Below are 17,813 nucleotides of genomic sequence, written 5' to 3'. Positions count from 1 at the left end.
CTCTCTACCTGAGGCTATCTTTAAAGGAGCTAACAGCTAAGTGGCCTTTATGACAAGTTTTCCCCAGGGTACGCGCACGTGTGCGTGCACGTGCACGCATGTGCATGTGTATGTGTTTGTGTGTATGTGTGTGTTTGTGTGTGTTTCTTTGACAGTGTATCACTGTGACCAATATTTATTCACATCAATCAACTTCTCTGAGCTTCAGTTTTCTTCCTGCTACTGCATCAACATGCCTGTAGTTTGTGGAACAGAGCATTTAGACTTTCACAGCCCCTGAAAAACATTATCTGTCATTATTAACATTTTTTAAAGAATTGTATTTGGGTACTCTCAAAAATGTTTGCTATTTAAAAATACAAATTCTTTCTGAAGTATAAATTACAAACATTGCCAAAAGGAATTACAGTCACAATAACTTCTTGAATACTTTCTATTTTGCTGCTTTCTTGAAGAGTAAATATCAGACTCGGTAGTGATGGCAGTCTATTGAACACACAGACATTGCTGGGACATATCTTGGAAATACTGGATAGGAATGCAGATAGGCAAAGGATCACATAGGTTTATTCTCCATTTTCCTTTCTGCTTTCATGACTTTGGAAGCATGACCAGAAACACATTTTGGCATGATTCATTCCCCTTCATGTCCTACAGATCACTTTCTATCACTTCTTTGGTCCCTCTGGTAGAAATCAAGGTACTCCCACTACTTGAGCAGTTCTGACATTCCCAGAAGACTTCAGTTGGTTTAATTCAGGTCTGGTGTCCATGTCTGGGGCAATCAAGAGCTCTGGGGTCACATGGTTTTGGTCCTCCCTATTGCTTCATATTTTGTACGATTATGTGCAAGAGAGTAATGGAGTTTCAAGGAAAACCCCTGAGAGTGACAGGTAGATAAAATATGGATGATCACTGTAGTTGGGAAGCCAAGGAAATACTTCTCTTGCATGTTACATTACAGTAATGAAGACAATGAGAATCACAAGGAAAAAAGTTTATTGACCAGTTAGTGCTGGATTTATATCTGCTGATGAAAATATCTTTACTAAATTTTCTCCCAAAAAACAGATTGGGAGAAGCTGGAGAGATGACTCCATGGTTAAGATCATGTATTACTTTTGCAGAGAACCTAACTACATGTCGTTCCCACAAGTGCCTGTTAATTCCAGCTCCAGGGGATCCAGTGCCCTGTTATGGCACCTTTGGGCATTACACTCATAGGCACTCCCTATCCCCATATAAGGAAATAACTAAAAATAAACATAAGATCTTAAAAAACACCACATTGGATAAAAGAAGCATCACAGTAGTTGATAGTTCTTAGAAACTACTTAATGATGTCATGCCACAAGGATTTTCCTCCATTCTTATACGTTATTCTGTGCTCCAGTATTTAAAGAATTAAGTGACTATAGCTAACATCTCAGTTTTTGGATATCTTGATATTATATTATGCCATTATGCAGAGGGAAGAACTATAAATTCAAGTAGGATACTTGACATGGAATAACATCATTTTCTTAAAGGGCTTTAAAAATTGCTTCAATGCAGCAAATGTCTCATCAGTTATGTTCAGTATTTAAGGTAAAGAAAGACTGCATTTAGCATAGTCCATGCAACTATACCTTTTCATAGCATACCTTTGCAGCCATAAAAATCAGCTTTAATGAGGATTTGGTCTCTCTACTTTCATTATAAATAACTTCTTGCTGGAGGCTTTCCTGCTCATCCTCCAAGTATAAACCATCTCATCGGGTATAACACAGAACTACATTGTCAATTTGAATATGATCTCTGTCAGCTCTGTGGACTCACTTACCTAGGCCATCACAGTCACACAGTTTCTGAAAACGACACTCCCTCAAGTGTATAAGTATTTTCTTTTCTTATCTACATCTTCCCACACAATGTCATTGTAACAAGCCTAACACCCTGCAAACTTTTAAGAATAAAAGAAATGAATGAAGGAATTCCAGAAATGTGTCGTTTTCCATTCAACATCCACTTCACTATTTTGGATGGGTTTTCTCTTTGGTAAGCCCAGCTGTGAGAGCAGGCATGCCTGCCTGTGACTTTGACAGTCACATAGCAAATTGTCTAGAGCAGTCAACTCTTTCTCTTTAACCTGTGTGTGTCCAGTGTTTGCATCAGCTTTCTCTTTCTCTCCTCTGCACTGCTGCACCACTCTTCAGCCTGCAGTCTTCTCCTCTGGAGCTTTCCCCTAAGGTCTTCAGAAGGGAGGCCGTTGCTTTCTCATAACTGGTTGCCTCACCTCTATTCTGTCCCCATACCATGTTTACAGTATGAAGCTTATGACCTTGTGGTTTTAGTTTGTCTTCTTATTTTGGTAGAGATTTTTCTGTTGCTCAACTGTATTCTATGATGAGTTTACATTTCAAGGTTTATTATTATATTTATTGACATATAATATTTGTGTATCTTTATGTTGGCTGTATTATTGTAATTCAATATTTTTGTAGTATGTAATAACCAAACCAGGGTAATAGGCATTTCCATTCAACTTAAACTTTTAAAAACTTAGCTCAGCTACTATGGAATGGTTCGCCATCCTGAAAGCTAAAACTAGAACTATGATGGGATCCACTAGACCACTCCTGGGAATATATCCAAAGGAATCTAAGCCAGCATACCACAGAAGTTTCTGAACATTGTGTTTACCGAACTGCTACACACAACAGTCATGTTATAGGGTCAGCTTAGATGCCTACCAAGAGATGAATGATAAATACTAAATGTATATTCTATGGAGTTGTATACTATTCCTTAGCTATAATGAAAGAAATGTCAATTGCAGGAAAATGGATGGAAGTAGCAATCATCACGGTAAGTGAAATAAGCTAGATTCAGACAAATACCATCTTTTCTCTCTTAAGCTGATATGTAATCATTTGGCACACATAAACATATAATCATGTATGTATATAGGACAAGAAAGGAGAAGCAAGACTCTGAGTGAGGGAAATGCAAAACCAGGAATATGGCTGGTAAGATAGTACAATAAGGATAACTGTGGTTATAATTTTAAAAAGTGGCTCTAGAGAGAAAAATGCTATGCAACAGTTCAAGCAGAAGGGTTTTATATTAAGGAGAAAGGATCAGAAAAGGGGAAAGTGGGAGGGGGATACTGGCCTCCAGGGGACAGGAGCATGTGGGGGAACAGAGACAGAGAGAAAGAGAGAGAGAGAGAGAGAGAGAGAGAGAGAGAGAGAGAGAGAGAGAGAGAGAGAGAGGTGGGCAGGGTTCTTTTTAAAAAGGGAACATAATGAATAGGCACAGGTGGTGCTCTTAGTGCCAGCAGCTGAGGGTGTATCCTGTCAGAACTCCGAAGGCAGGCCAGTATAAATGCCTAGATACTAACAGTCTTCAGTGGTCATAGTGAAACCTGTCACCATGTGCAATGAGCATATGCTGTGAAGTTTTAGAAATGAATAATTGCCTTTGTATTTTTTTTGAAGAAAACTGAATTTGGAAAAGAATGCTCTTCGGTTTTTGCAACTATATACTCTAAACTCTGAGAGAGGCCTTGCCTCCTAGTGTAGACACCATTCAAATATCTCATACCTGTGTACTCTTTCAGGGCATTCCTCATTACAAACCTCTCCTTTTTCTCTCATAATTCCTGGATATGGGGTATTTTTTATCAATTTATATGATTACTATTATAACAAGTCTCATTGTTATAAATAGATTTTGGATCAAGTGCACAGTTTCATAGTGTACAAACTGGGGGAGAGACTAAAGTGTGTCAGTCAACATTCCTTAGTGAATGCAAACCCTTTGTCTTCATAACACCCTTTTCTAAATCAGCACATGGAGAGACTGGGTACTAGAATAAGGAGAAAATATGATTGTTTAATATAAATAACTTTGGTAAATGAGTACCGTATCTTTGGGCTAGGTTATAATTTTACAATGTTATTACTGAAAGCCAATTACATAATTAAATTTTTAAGAAAGCTCATAACAAAAAACACAGTATAATCAACAATATTATTATGTTAGTTCATGTGTACATATCTTTTTCAAATTTAACCAAATTATGCTATTCTTTAAAGTCAGTGACATCACAGTTTCTTTTTATATTTTTATTATTTTTTTACATACTGACCACAGCTTCCCTTCTCCTCTCCTACCAGTCCCCTCTCCCACCTTTCCCTCTGCCTCTGCTCCCCGCCATCCACTTCTCCTCTTTTTCTGTTCAGGGAAGGGCAGGTGTCCCATGAATATTGACAAAACATGGCATATCAAGTTGTAGTAAGACTAAGCACCTCATCTTGTATTAAAGCTAGGCCAGGAAACCCAATATGAGGAATAGGGTCCCAAAAGCCAGTAAAAGAGTCATAGACAGCCTCTGCCCCCACTGGAAGGAGTACCATAAGAAGCTAAAGGTACATAACTGTCACATATATGCAGAGGGCCTAGATCAGTCCTAGGTAGACTCTTTGGTTGTTTGTTTAGTGTCTGTGAGTTGCTATGACCCCAGGTTAATTGATACTGTGGGATTTCTTGTGGTGTCCTTGATCCCTCTGGCTCCTACAATCCTTCCTCCTGTTCTTCATTAGAATTCCCTTAGCTCAGCCTAATGTTTGTCAGTGGGTTTTGAATCTGTTTCCATCATAGTCACAGCGGGAGGTAGATTTGCTCTGTTGACCATTGGGCTAGGCACAAATCTATGAATAGGCATCAATACATTGTCATTTCTCCCGCCAATCATGGTTAGTTATACCCTAGGTCTCTAGACTATCTAGTCTCTGGGTCCTGGTGCCTTAGGCAGTGCCAGAGGTGGGCTCACTCTCCTACCATGGGTCTCAAGATGGACTAGTCATTGGTTAGCCACTCCCACAATCCCTGTGTCCCCCTTACTCTAAAATCAGAAACAAAAGTGACAACTCATGTTGGAGAGGATGCAGAGCAAATTGAACACTCCTCCATTACTGGTAGAAGTGCAAACTTGTACAGTTATTTTAGAAATCAATATATCAGTTTCTCAGAAAATTGAGAATTGATCTACCTCAAGACCCAGCTATATCACTCATGGGCATAAATCCAAATGATGCTCAATCATATAACAAGACTCTTGTTCAGCTATGTTCATAGCAGCATTATTTGTATTAGCCCCAACCTGGAAACAACCTATATACTCATCAACCTAGACATGGAAAAAGAAAACGTGGTGAATATACACAATGGAGTATTAATCAGCTGTTAAAAACAATGACATCATGAAATTCATAGGCAAATGGATGCAACTAGAAAAAAAAATCATCCAGATTTAACCCAGACCCCAGAAAGAAAAACACAGTTTGTACTTCTCATAAGTAGATATTAGCTGCAAAGTAAAGGATAACTATGCTACAATCCACAGCCCCAGAGAGGCTTGGTAACAAGGAAGGCTCAAGGAGAGATACTTGGATCTCCCTGGGAAAGGAAAATAGAAGAGATTTTGTGGGTGTCCTAGGGTTGGGTGGGGATGGGAACACGAGGGATCAGGTCAGGCAGGGGTAGGGAGAGAATACTGAAAGAGATGCCTGGAAAGTGTGGGCATTTCAGGATCACATAGAAACCTGGTACAAGGGAAACGCCCAGAAATTTACAAGGATGACCCCAGCTAAGACTGCAAGCAATAGCAAATACGTAGCCTGAATTGGCCATCTTCTGTGACTAGGCAAGATTTCCATTGGAGGGATAGACCTTTGACCTACAGTCTGCCCTGCCCAGAATCTCTTCCCTAAAAATCATTTTATTTTATTTGTATTGGTGTTCTGCCATATGTACATATGTGTGCCACTTACATACCTGGTGCACATGGAGGTCAGAAGAGGACATCCCCTGCAACAGGAGTCACAGGTAGTTAAAATTCACCATGTGTATGCTGGGAATTGAACCCGAGTCCTCTGCAAAAGCAGCCACTGCTCCTAATTGGTGTCATTCTAGTCCAGGTTTGCTTAATAGTTGCACTGTACATGTGGTGATGCTGCTCGTTGTGGAAAGCCCCTTCAACAGCCACTGCTTGTTTAATTAGTTAGTTGAATTTCTACCATAGTCACAGCAGGAGGTAAAATCTTAGTTCCTTTGCAGCTGGGCATGCTCCAAAGTCTATTTATAATGATTAGACTTGTTACAATAACAATAATAAAATAACAACAATAATAATTTAGTGAGATAATAAAACATCACATATTTCAGCAATTATGAGAGTGAGAGGAGAGGTTACTAATGAGACCACAAATAACCTGGAAGTGTACACTGGTATAGGACATTTTGCCCATGCTCTCTCTCTCTCTGAAAGAAACATGGAGAACATAAAAATAATAAATACTTCTTAGCAGGTTGTGAATAACCATACTTAATTTGCTAATTTCATTGTAATCATTTTCCCTTCCAATATTGGAGCAGGCTGGACCATCTGTCTGGCACTGAAGTTATTATATAAAGAAACTGACATTTGTTATCAAATTGATAACAGCTCAACTGCTCTAGAGAGAAGAAAACCTTATTTAATCAGTGGTACTTTCCTGTGGACTGTGGACTTTGAGTCCTACATTTCTGAACTCTAACTTCTTTCTCAGCATACAACATTTAAAGAAAGTTGTTAGAATAAAGCTGTGAATGTTAGTGTTCTGGCTACTATTTCTGCTTCATCACTGTTGCCTACATAATGGAAGTTGTAGGAAATCTGATAATGAATCACTTGTTTACTTGTGGGTTCTAAGTGGCTAGGCTGTTTTGTAAATTGGACATCCATTTGTTTCCAATCTAAATATATATTTTAGACTGAAGAAAATACTTGCATAGGTGTTTCTACCTTATCCCTGTGCTTATTTCACAGCCTCCCCTAAGGAATCTTTGCCTGCATGACCTAGACATCATGCCTTGCTTGAACCCTCATCTTCCCTGGGAATTATGTCTTATGTAGGTGAGCTGAAGGGATAAGTGAGTGTAGTATGAAAGGAAACTAAGTTAGAGCACACAGCTACAGAGCCATGATGAACACAGCTGCCAGCTAAGGTAGTACAGGCTTGACTTCCTTTTCATTATTAGTCAAGGATCACGGGGAACTTTGCCATGGACAGTAACTAACAAGGGTTCCAGGTCATGTCTTAGAAAGCAGAAGGCAGTTACAAGGACAACACACACTATGGTAGCAGCTCAGGTCCCACAAGGTACTTTAAAAGGGAAGATAGGGAAATCTGATGATAATGTTGGTTTATTTAATTATTTATTTTGTTGTGGTTGTTGTTCTAGGTTTGTAGCTGTGTCATAAAATTAAGAATTATTATTTAGAAAGGCAACAATCATGAAGTTTGGATCTGTTCGTTCCCTAAAACAAGATGGAGAAGCTATATAGATGATGGAGATTGGTTGTACAGTGTTTGCTTGTGTGCATGAAGTCGAAGACCTAGGTCTGTCCCTAGAATCACATAAACTGAGTGTGTTGGTGCATGCCTGTAACCATCAAACAACCATCAAACATGATAGGTAGAAGCAGAAGAGTCAGAAGCTCAGGGATATCCTCACCAATACAGCTGAGCTTGAGTCTAGCCTGGGCTACATGAGCCTCTGTCTAAGAAAAATAAAACAAGGTATAATGAGTATGGGCATGATTTTTCTACATTCAACTATGCTGTTTGTGAGTGCAATAGACCATTGACTTCTTTACCAAGTTCAGTTAGAAGGAAAAAAAGGTAAGCAGGGCTGGCATTTGCTCAGGAATGCTGTAAATTTGTCACTGGTGTTTACAGGGTTAAAGGAGCATTTACCTTCCTTTTAGGGGAATTTGCCTGATGTGTTTGACATTTAAAACACGAATAACTTGGGAGATCTTAAGTGAAAATACCTTGCAAGAAGCTTCTTGAATTTTATCTGTTTTTAAAATGTCAGCATTGCTTTGTACATAAATGACTTAACACTTAGCATTTTAACAGATTTTCCATGCTTTTGCTTTGCAATTTAAAAGTGTTTAATGTTTTTTCTTTGATCTCTCACACTTTATTAGTGAGTGAAGTCAAAGAAAGATATTACGAATAGTTAGCTGTGGGACTGGTGAGATGGCTAAGTAGGTAAAAGTATTTGCCTTAAGCCATGTGGCAGTTCAGTTCATAGAGCCTACACTAAACAAAAAAGGACAAAAAAAAAAAAAACCAACAACATATGTGCAGTGAAGCTCCCTGGAATCTTAGCACTCCTGTGATGCTATTAGAAGCAGAGATAGGAGAACTGTCCAGGAGCTCTGAGGACAGTTCCTGGAAGTGTGAAGAGCAAATGCACAAGAACAAGAGAGCTTGTTGAGACGTGCTAGAGAGTGAGACCTGCTCCTGAAAGCTGTCCTCTGCCTTCCACCTATGTGTCACAGCATGTATCTATACTCACAGAGACACATGAACACATACACACACCAACACACACACACACACACACACACACACACACACACACACACACACACACACACAAGAACATGGTTATAAATTTGAAACTTCGCAAATATCCTGTAGATCCCACAGAATCTTCCCTCAACCTCTCTTCTGCCATTTGTTACTGCATGCAAGACATTCATATTCAGCAGGCACACACTGCTAAATTACAGAGCATATCTGCCACAACACCAGATAGGCTACCAGCAGACCTTCTGGCTGTTCCCCCAGACTCAATCCTCTGGTCTTCTCCCTAGCACTGCAACAGAACACCAGCTACAGACTTCCCTAACCCCTCACCATATCCCCTGTGGATTCCATAAACCATCACCTCCTAACCTACCTCCACTTGTTTCTTTCTCCCACACTTCAATTCCAGCCGGTACCCCCTTATAACCCAAGTGCCTCTTCTGCCAGGCAACAAGTAGGCTAAAGGCAGACTCACACCTCTCTAACTGCTGCTGAGATCCAATATCTCCTGCACCCTGGTGTCATCCTCAGCTCTGTTGCTGGAAACGTGCTGTGGTCTCTATTTCCTTTTTGACCCCATCCCCAATGGTTCACAAAGGTCTTCTGCAAACTGCCTTCCCCTATCTCATCTTAGTATCCCAACTTCTGGAACCAATAGGCATCCCTTGGGAACATACCAGATAAACAGGGCAGGAAAATTTGCAACACAGAGACATCTGAAATTTCAGGCAGGAAACAGAAAGCAAGGAACAAAATAGCTACCAAAACAAAAACAAACACATAAAATTACCTAGACATACAGTCATCCCAAACACATATGCCTAGACATCAGTATAAAAACACAACAAAAGCATGGACAAAACATCTCTACTACAGCCCAGGAACTCTACCACAGCAGGTGGTGTATATTCCAGCATAGCTGAAGCACAAGAAAAAGACCTTAAAACAAACTATATAAAAATGATAATCCTTAAAGAGGATATTAATAAATCCCTTAAAGAAATTGAAGAAAAAATAAATAAACAATGGGAAGAACTGAATAAATCCCTTAAAGAAAGCCCCCTAAAACCCTAAATAATTGAAGGAAATGAATGAAACTGTTCAAGAACTGAAAGTGGAAATAGAAGCAATAAAGAACACACAAACTGAGGGAAATTTGAAAGTGAAAATTTAGGAATTCAAAAAGGAAATTCAGAGGCAAGCTTTATCAACAGAATACAAGCGTTGGAAAAGAGAATCTGAGCATTTAAGATACAATGGAAGAAATGGATATGTAGGTTTAAAAAATGTTATATCAACAACAAAAAAATATTACTTCCACAAAACATCCAGAAAATCTGGGATATTGTAAAAAGACCAAAATTAAGAATAATAGGTAGAAGATAGAGAAGTATCTCAGCTCAAAGGCCCAGAAAATGCTTTCAGCAAAATCATAGAGGAAAAATTTCCTAGTCTAAATATGGACATGCTTATGAAGGTACAAGAAGCTGACAGAACACCAAATAGATTGAACTTCCAAAAAAGTCCCCTTGTGACATAATAATTAAACACTAAGCACACAGAACAAAGAATATTAAAAGTTGCAAGGGAAAAAGACCAAGTAGCATAAAAAGTCAGACCTATTAGGATCACACCTAACTTATCAATGGAGACCCTAAAAGACAGAAAGGTCTGGGCAAAAACGTTATGGACTCCAAAAGGCCACAGATGCTAACCCAGACTACTATACCCAGCAAAACTTTGAATCTCCATAGATGGAGAAAATAAGATATTCCATGATAAAGTCAGATTTGAGCAATATATATCTACAAATCCAGACTTACAGAAGTTACTAGAAGGAAAATTCCAATCTAAGGAGGTTAGCTACACCCATAAAAACACAGGGAATAATGTCATGCCAGCAAAACTAAAAGAAGGGAACTACAAACACCCACAAACCACCACTACCACCCATTTGCCTCCAATAACAATATTGATTGAAATCAATATGGCAGTTCCTCAGAAAGTTGGAAATTGATCTTACTTCAAGACTCAGCTATATCACTCTTGGGCATACATCCAAAGCACACTCTATCCTATCACAAGGACACTTGCTCAACCATGTTATAGCTGATTTATTTATAATAGCCAGAAACTGGAAATGACCTAGATGTCCCTCTAAAGAATTGATAAAGAAAATTTGACACATTTGCATAATGTAGTACTACTCAGCTGTTAAAAAATGATATCATGAAAATATCAGGCAAATGGATGGAACTAGAAAAAATCAACTGAGTGAGAAAGACAAATGAGTGAATTCACTTATAAGTGGATACTAGTCATCAACCTATAGACTCAGAGAGTTAGGTAAAGAGGACGTGTCAGGGGGCTCAGGGATTTCCCTGGGAGGAAGAAATAGAAAAGATTTTATAGGTAGACAGAGGAAGGAGGGGATGGGAGTGGGAGGGGATCAGATGTGTAGGGGGTAGGTTTGAGGGAGACAGAAACACACAGCTGGGGCCATTTGAAGGGTGGTGTGGAAATCTACTGTAGTGGAAACTTCCTGGAATATATGAAGGTGATACTAATAAGGACTCCTATAATGGGGAATACAGAATCTCAGCTGGCCATCACTTGTAGTTCAGCAAGAATTCCTTTGGCTTAAGACATAGTTGCATTCAATTGGGTTGCTGGCCAAGAATGTCCCATGGAAATCCCCAAACAATCCAGGCCTTTGCTATAACAAGAATGAAGACAATCGGTCCCTCCTAAGGGCTGGCTACAGGTGTGCCTGATCACACCTGTCAGGGCGTGGTCAAGTTGAGCTCAGGATGACACGAGATAGGTTCTTAAAGGACGTCGTGCACATGGGAGGTGTGGTTATGGTGTCTCCCTACACATTTCTATGACAAAAAGTTGCCCATCAAAAACTGATATCAGAGCACCACCACTAAGGACAATACCCAGATAATGATTGACCATGGAAAAATTGATCTGGTGCCTAATTGGAGCCTTCATCCCTGTGTTCTAGTTTCTTTGATGAAAGAAGGTAAATGGGAGGCTACAAAATGAGAAATATGGACACCAATTCAGTCACAAATCCTTTGACCTACAGTCTATCCTGATTGCAAAATATGCTAGAGCAATGCTGGCACAGAATTTGTGGGAGTAGCCAACTAATGTCTAATTTGACCAAAGGCCCACTCCACAAGAAGGAACCCAAACTCGACAATGCTTGTGTGAACAAGAACCAGAGAGTACATAGTCTGGAGACTTAGGGTCAAACCAAACACTACTGCTCAGAAAAAAACAAAACAAAACAAAACAAAAAACCAAAAGGAAAATCAATAAATCACTCCTAGTGATATTCTGATATATTTATAGACCAGTGTCTTATTCAGTCATCATCAGAGAATCTTTCTCTGGCAGCAGATATGAACAGATGTAGAGACTTACAGCCAGACATTTCATGGAGAGAAAGAGTCTAAATTGTAGGTGTCCATCAAATTCCTCTCCTCGGAGCTCAGAGAATCCCATAGAACAGAGGAAGAAGGATTGTAGGAGCCAGAGGGGTTGGAGGGCACCAGGAGAACAAGCCCTCTGAATCAACCAAATAAGGTGCATATGAGCTCACACAGATTGAAGCAGCAAGCATGGGGGCTACATTAGGTTATATATATATATATATATATATATATATATATATATATATATATAATGGGAATACTGACTGTGAGAATAAGTGGGTCCTTCACTCTTGTGCTTGTTCTTGAAACTCTTCCCTCCTGTTGTGTTACTGTGTACAACTTCAATATTATTATATTTTATTTTGCCATTTTTGGTTGTTATCTCTGAGGAGACTATTCCTTTCTAGAAAGAGACAGAAAGGGGATGAATACAGAATTGGTGGGAGGTAAAGAATAACTTGGAGAAGTAGAGGGAAAGAAATCTATAACCAGGATATATTGCATGAGAAAAGATTCTATTTTCAATAAAAGAAAAAATATAAAAAATAAATGCAAGACTTGGTGTTCTCACCTTTATTGTGCCTGTTTTATGTGATTCAGGCAAGTGACTATGCTTGTTTAGATCTTTATTGGCTCTGGACAAGTGTCCAGGCCTCCTGATCACCTGTCACAGCATCTATGTAGTCCAGAGAGTGCATGGGAAAGTACACATGGGGTGGATCACTAAGGGCACTCTCCAGCTCTCTTTGATGTAAAGCTTCTTGACATGGTTCTTTTACCTAATTAGCCAATCCTTCATCTCCGACTATTCATGGAGCATTAGCAGGACATCTGGATTGCAGCAGATCTTTTGCATCTGTCTTAGATTGTGACCTAGACTCTCTCTTTCAACTAGAAGAAAGCTACATGTTATTCTAACTTTTAGATTAGTCGTTGCAAATAATACTCTTAACTCATTCAAGCCTGGAATCTCAGGGTGTTTGCTAACATTTATCTCTGTCCTCTTGGTCCTAGAAGTAATTATGCTTTGTTATTTTCTTATTTGAATTGAATCATTGAGAATGAATGAAAAACCCTGGGTTTCATTTAATTTGTAATATCAAAGAGCTCCTGAGCATTTAGAATAGGGACAGATCTGAGAGGCTGCAAAGACTGTTCAATCTGCAATGGAGCAGCATGTCCAACAATGAATGACATGTTAGGAAGGACGATTATAGGTCAATTTCTTCATCCTTCTTCCTACACCCATCCTTGGTCCTCTGTGTCCTTCCACATCTGCCCCTTCTGTGCTACCCACTTTTACTAACACTTTCACCCACATAGTCTTTCCTTCTAGGTGTCTTTTCTTCTGTTCCTTTTGTGCCTTGACATGGACTTATTACACTACCCTGAAGTTATTTCTGTGGCTTTCTGTTCACTTTCTCTTATGTTCCACACCCAACCTCCAAAAAACCCCTTCAGTTCATGGTGCAGTCACTGTTCAACTTCTTGTGTTTCCTCAACTCATTTTATGAATGGTCTTCTAGGAACTACAGGAACCTCTCTAACTGCTCTTCATGTTTCCATGGAGCTCTTCACATTTCATTTTCATTGCACTTCTTACATAACTGTTTTTAACCTGAGACACTGTGGACTTAGGTTAAGCATTTTCTCTAGAAGAGGTTCCATGTTTTAGGCTTCTCTTAGCTAAATCTACCTAGTCCCATGTACATAAACACATAACCTTTTATGCTTTCTTTGACTTATTTATTTTCTTGAACAAATAATTCTTTAATCTTCTTATTCTGAGCAAAGAAACAATGGGTTTCTTTATGGCATGCATACCATGAAATTTTCTTCTTATTCATTCTGCTTTCACACCACTGTAGTGGCTTCTTGTTCTGCCAATAGAACAAGATGCCACAACACCACTCTGCCGATTCTCTTGGCTCTCCCTTGTTGGTCCAATTCCTCTTGCCTCTGTCCAGCTTCCATGTGGTGTGTCTCTTTTGTTCCCTTCCCACTTCTCTCACCATCCCAAGCATCCTTCTGAAGATTGATCACTTTTTTAGTTCATGACTCACACCTACATACTCCCAGGCAGGATTTTAAACCCAGATTTTGCATACAAGGGAAAGTGTGGTCTCTACATTTTGAGTGTGACTTATTTCAGTTAGCATAGTGACTTTCAGTTTCATAGATTTTCCTGAAAATATCATGATTTAATTTTTCTTTAGGGATGACAAAAATTCCATTAAGTATATATGCTTAATTTTCTTTATTGGACAGGATATCTAAGCTGGTTCCATTTCTCTGTTGTCAACAATGCAACAATAAAAACCAATGTGCAAGTATTTTTATGGTAGAATATAAAGCCTTTTGGCAGTCCACCAGGGAGTGGAATACAGATAGGTTATATTCAGTAATAGTTTTAGCTTTTTCAGAAATCTCCACTCTGATTTTCATTGGGTCTATACCAGGTTAAATTCCCACCTTCAGAGTAAAGTGTACTTCCTCCACATTCTCACCAATATTTGTTGTCCTTTGTTCTTTCAATGATGAGTATTGTAGCTAGAATGAGATGGAAGCTCAGTGAAGTCTTAATTTGAGGTTCCTTGATTGCTAAGGATGTTGAACACTGTTTCACATATTTACAGGTCATTTCATTGGATGCCTGTCTATTCTACTCATCAGCTCATTTAGTGCCAATTTTGTTTGTGTGCTTAGTTTTGCAATTCTTTATATATTCTATATATTAATCCTGTAATTCCCACACAACTGGCAAAGATTTTCTTCCATACTCTCATCTGTCTTTTCACTCTGATGATTATTGCAGTTGCTGTATGGAGACTTTAGTTTCATGTAATACAATTTATGGCTTTTGGGGAATATTTCCTGTGCTATTAAAGTCCTTATCAGAAAATCTCTTACATGAAGTGATGTGCCTATGTTTATCTTTAGCAGCTTCAGTGTCAGTCTTGCTTTGGTGTCTTTGCATCAAATTAAATTATGCAGATCTTTTCTTCTGTATATGTATGTCTAGTTCTCTAGTGCCCTTTGTTGGAGAGGGTGTCTTTTCTGCAATGCTTGCTTCTGACACCTTTGCTAAAATTAGGTGATTGTACTTTTGTGGATTCATTTCAGGGTTCTCTAATCTATTCCACTAATTGACATAATATGTTTTAAAAATTATTAATTATGTGTAATTTAACAGGTAAACACAGCACTGGATTTGATAAGAAAATTGCATGCAAGATGTTGTAATTTTAAAAAAAGAATAGTGTGAAAGAAAGACACCATGAAACAGGGTTCAAGCAGAGGTATTATTTTATTAGGGAAAAGGGTAGGGGGGACACCAACCTCTGGGGAGGAGCAGTACAAGAGAGGAAATGGGGTGGGGGCAGACAGGCTGAGAGAAACACACACACACACACACACACACACACACACACACAGAGAGAGAGAGAGAGAGAGAGAGAGAAGAGAGAGAGAGAGAGAGAGAGAGAGAGAGAGAGAGGAAGATGGGAGGTGGGAGGTGGGAGGTGGGCAGGGCCCCTTTAAAAGGGAATAACACAAGTGGTGTTCTTAGTGGCTGCAGCTGAGAGCATATTCTATCAGGACCCCAAGGACAAGCCAACACAGATGCCTGAATACTAACACAAGCAATGTCAAGAAACTCATACCCTTCTCCAGCTTTCCCTTCTCTTTGTTAGTTCTCTTTGCTCCTCTAGATAATTGTACTTTACTTTCATGTCATGTATGCACATATGATTTTCCATATCTATATAAAACCTATGATCTGTAAGTGAAGGAAAACTTTTGATATCTATCTTTCCGAATCTGACTTAATCAGCTTAAGGTGATTATCTCCAGATAGACACATTGGCTTGCAAATGGCATAGCTTCATTGTTTCTATTGATGCAAACATATTCCCTTGTGTGTACGCTACATTTTTTAAAACCATTTCTTTGCTGTTGAACACCCAGATTGGCTCTGTAGTTCAGGTTTGTGAATGACAACTACAAACATTTATATACAAATATGCTTGAGGTAAGTTGATTAGAATCTCCTAGGTCTCATATGCTTGATCTACTTTAGCTTCTGAGGAGCATCCATACTGATTTTGACAGTGGCTGGACTGGGTTACACTTCCACCAGCAGCTTGTGAGACTTTTCCTTTTGTCTAATGATTTTTGGAATTTCAGTGGTATGTGTTGTGATGTCTCCCTTTTAATCACTAATTTTATTAGTCTGAGTCTTATGTATCTTTTTTAGGGGGTAGTTTGGCTAAGGTTTTGCCAACCTTGCTTATTTTTTTTTTAAAGAACCAGCTCTTTGTTTCATTGATTCTGCCTATTAGTTTTCTTCATTTCCATTTTGTTAACTTCATCCGTAATCTTATTTATTTGCATTTATTTGATTTGTCTTGTTCCTATTTTTCTAAGATCCCAAGATGGGTTGTTATTTTATTCGAGAAAACTTTGTGTGTGTGTGTGTGTGTGTGTGTGTGTGTGTGTGTTTTCATTTAAGCACTTACAACTATAAATTTCCATGTCCTCCTACTTTGTTTTTAGTTGGGGAGTGCTATTTCAGTGGCTCTGCCATGAGTGGCAGTTATCTTTCTTTATCCACTTTGTTGTAAACTGTGCCTCATACAGCCTGAAGTTTTGAGCTTCTTAGTATATAATTCTCCGCATTCCGTAACTGCTTCCAAGGGCTATCTCTCACTGTGAGATTGTAGTCAGTCAGGCTAGGTGAGACTCTGTTCCTGACTTGCTTCCTGGTGTCAGTCTTCTATGGTAGCCCAGTTTTAAACAATATGTTTCCTCTTAAGATGGCACCTGGCCACTGCCCTCCAAGTAACATGGAATGATGAGATGGGATTTTTTCCACTGTCTCACTAAAATCCACATTGGGATTTAAGCCTTTTGAAGTCTGTAAACATGTTTTTAGGGTAGGTCAGCTAATCTCTTCTAACAAGGACTGCATGTTTTACCTTTGAAGTGGGGCACGTGCCTCTCATTCCTAGCCAAGGCTTTCTTTGGCCCATCAACCAACTTCCAAATCATGGGGACTTATTAGTTATAAATGCTCGCCCTAGCTTATGCTTGTTTCTTGGTAGTTCTTATAACTTAATTTAACCTGTTTATCTTCAACTATTTTTTTCCTCGGGGCTTTTTACATTTCTTTCATTCTATATGTCCAATTCCATATCTGGCTGGCTGGGGGCTGCCTGCCTGGATAGTCATAGGCATCTCCTCATCTTTCTCCCTCATTCTCTTCTCTCTTGTTCTCTCATCTTGATCCTAGATTCCTCCCATTTATTCTCTCTGCCTGCTAACCCCACCAATCCCTCTACTACCTAGCTATTGGCCATTCAGCTTTTTGTTAAACCAATCAGGTGTCTTAGACAGGCAAGGTAAAACAGAAATACATCTATACATAATTAAACAGACTCAGCATAAACAAATATAACACATCTTTACATAGTTAAAGTAAGATTCCACCACAAAGTTGTGTCAGCTGGGCTCACTTCTGTTTGGTGTGTCACTCCTTTGTCTCTGTGCACTTTCCTTTGTTCTGTCACTGCTATAATGAGTCACTGAAGTTTCTTCTTTGTCTCTTCAGAAGAGCCTATTCTCTCATATTGACTCTTCTTCTGTGGGTAATGTGGTGGCAGCTTCTAATCCATTATCTTACATGGATATTCTTATTTTGAGCTTTTATAAGGAAGATCCAATGTTGGGTTCTGTGGCCATTCAGAGTAATGCATATGGTGCTAGTAAAATATCTGTTAAGAGTTTATGCTGTTGAACTCTCTACTCATAAAGAAGCATGCTAGATTGCTGAACATTCCATCTTTCATTCTTTTGGGAAGCCATGCAGCACTTTTAGTGAACTTTGAGAAAAAATGAGTTAACAAATTGTACAATTAAGAGCAATGAATCCCTCTTTTAAAACATTATGGTAAAAATAGAA

This window comes from Cricetulus griseus, chromosome 2, assembly GCF_003668045.3.
Source record: "Cricetulus griseus strain 17A/GY chromosome 2, alternate assembly CriGri-PICRH-1.0, whole genome shotgun sequence".
In the NCBI taxonomy this organism is placed as follows: Eukaryota; Metazoa; Chordata; class Mammalia; order Rodentia; family Cricetidae; genus Cricetulus; species Cricetulus griseus.
The sequence above is the reverse complement of the archived record's forward strand: the minus strand, read 5'-3'. Positions refer to the sequence as shown.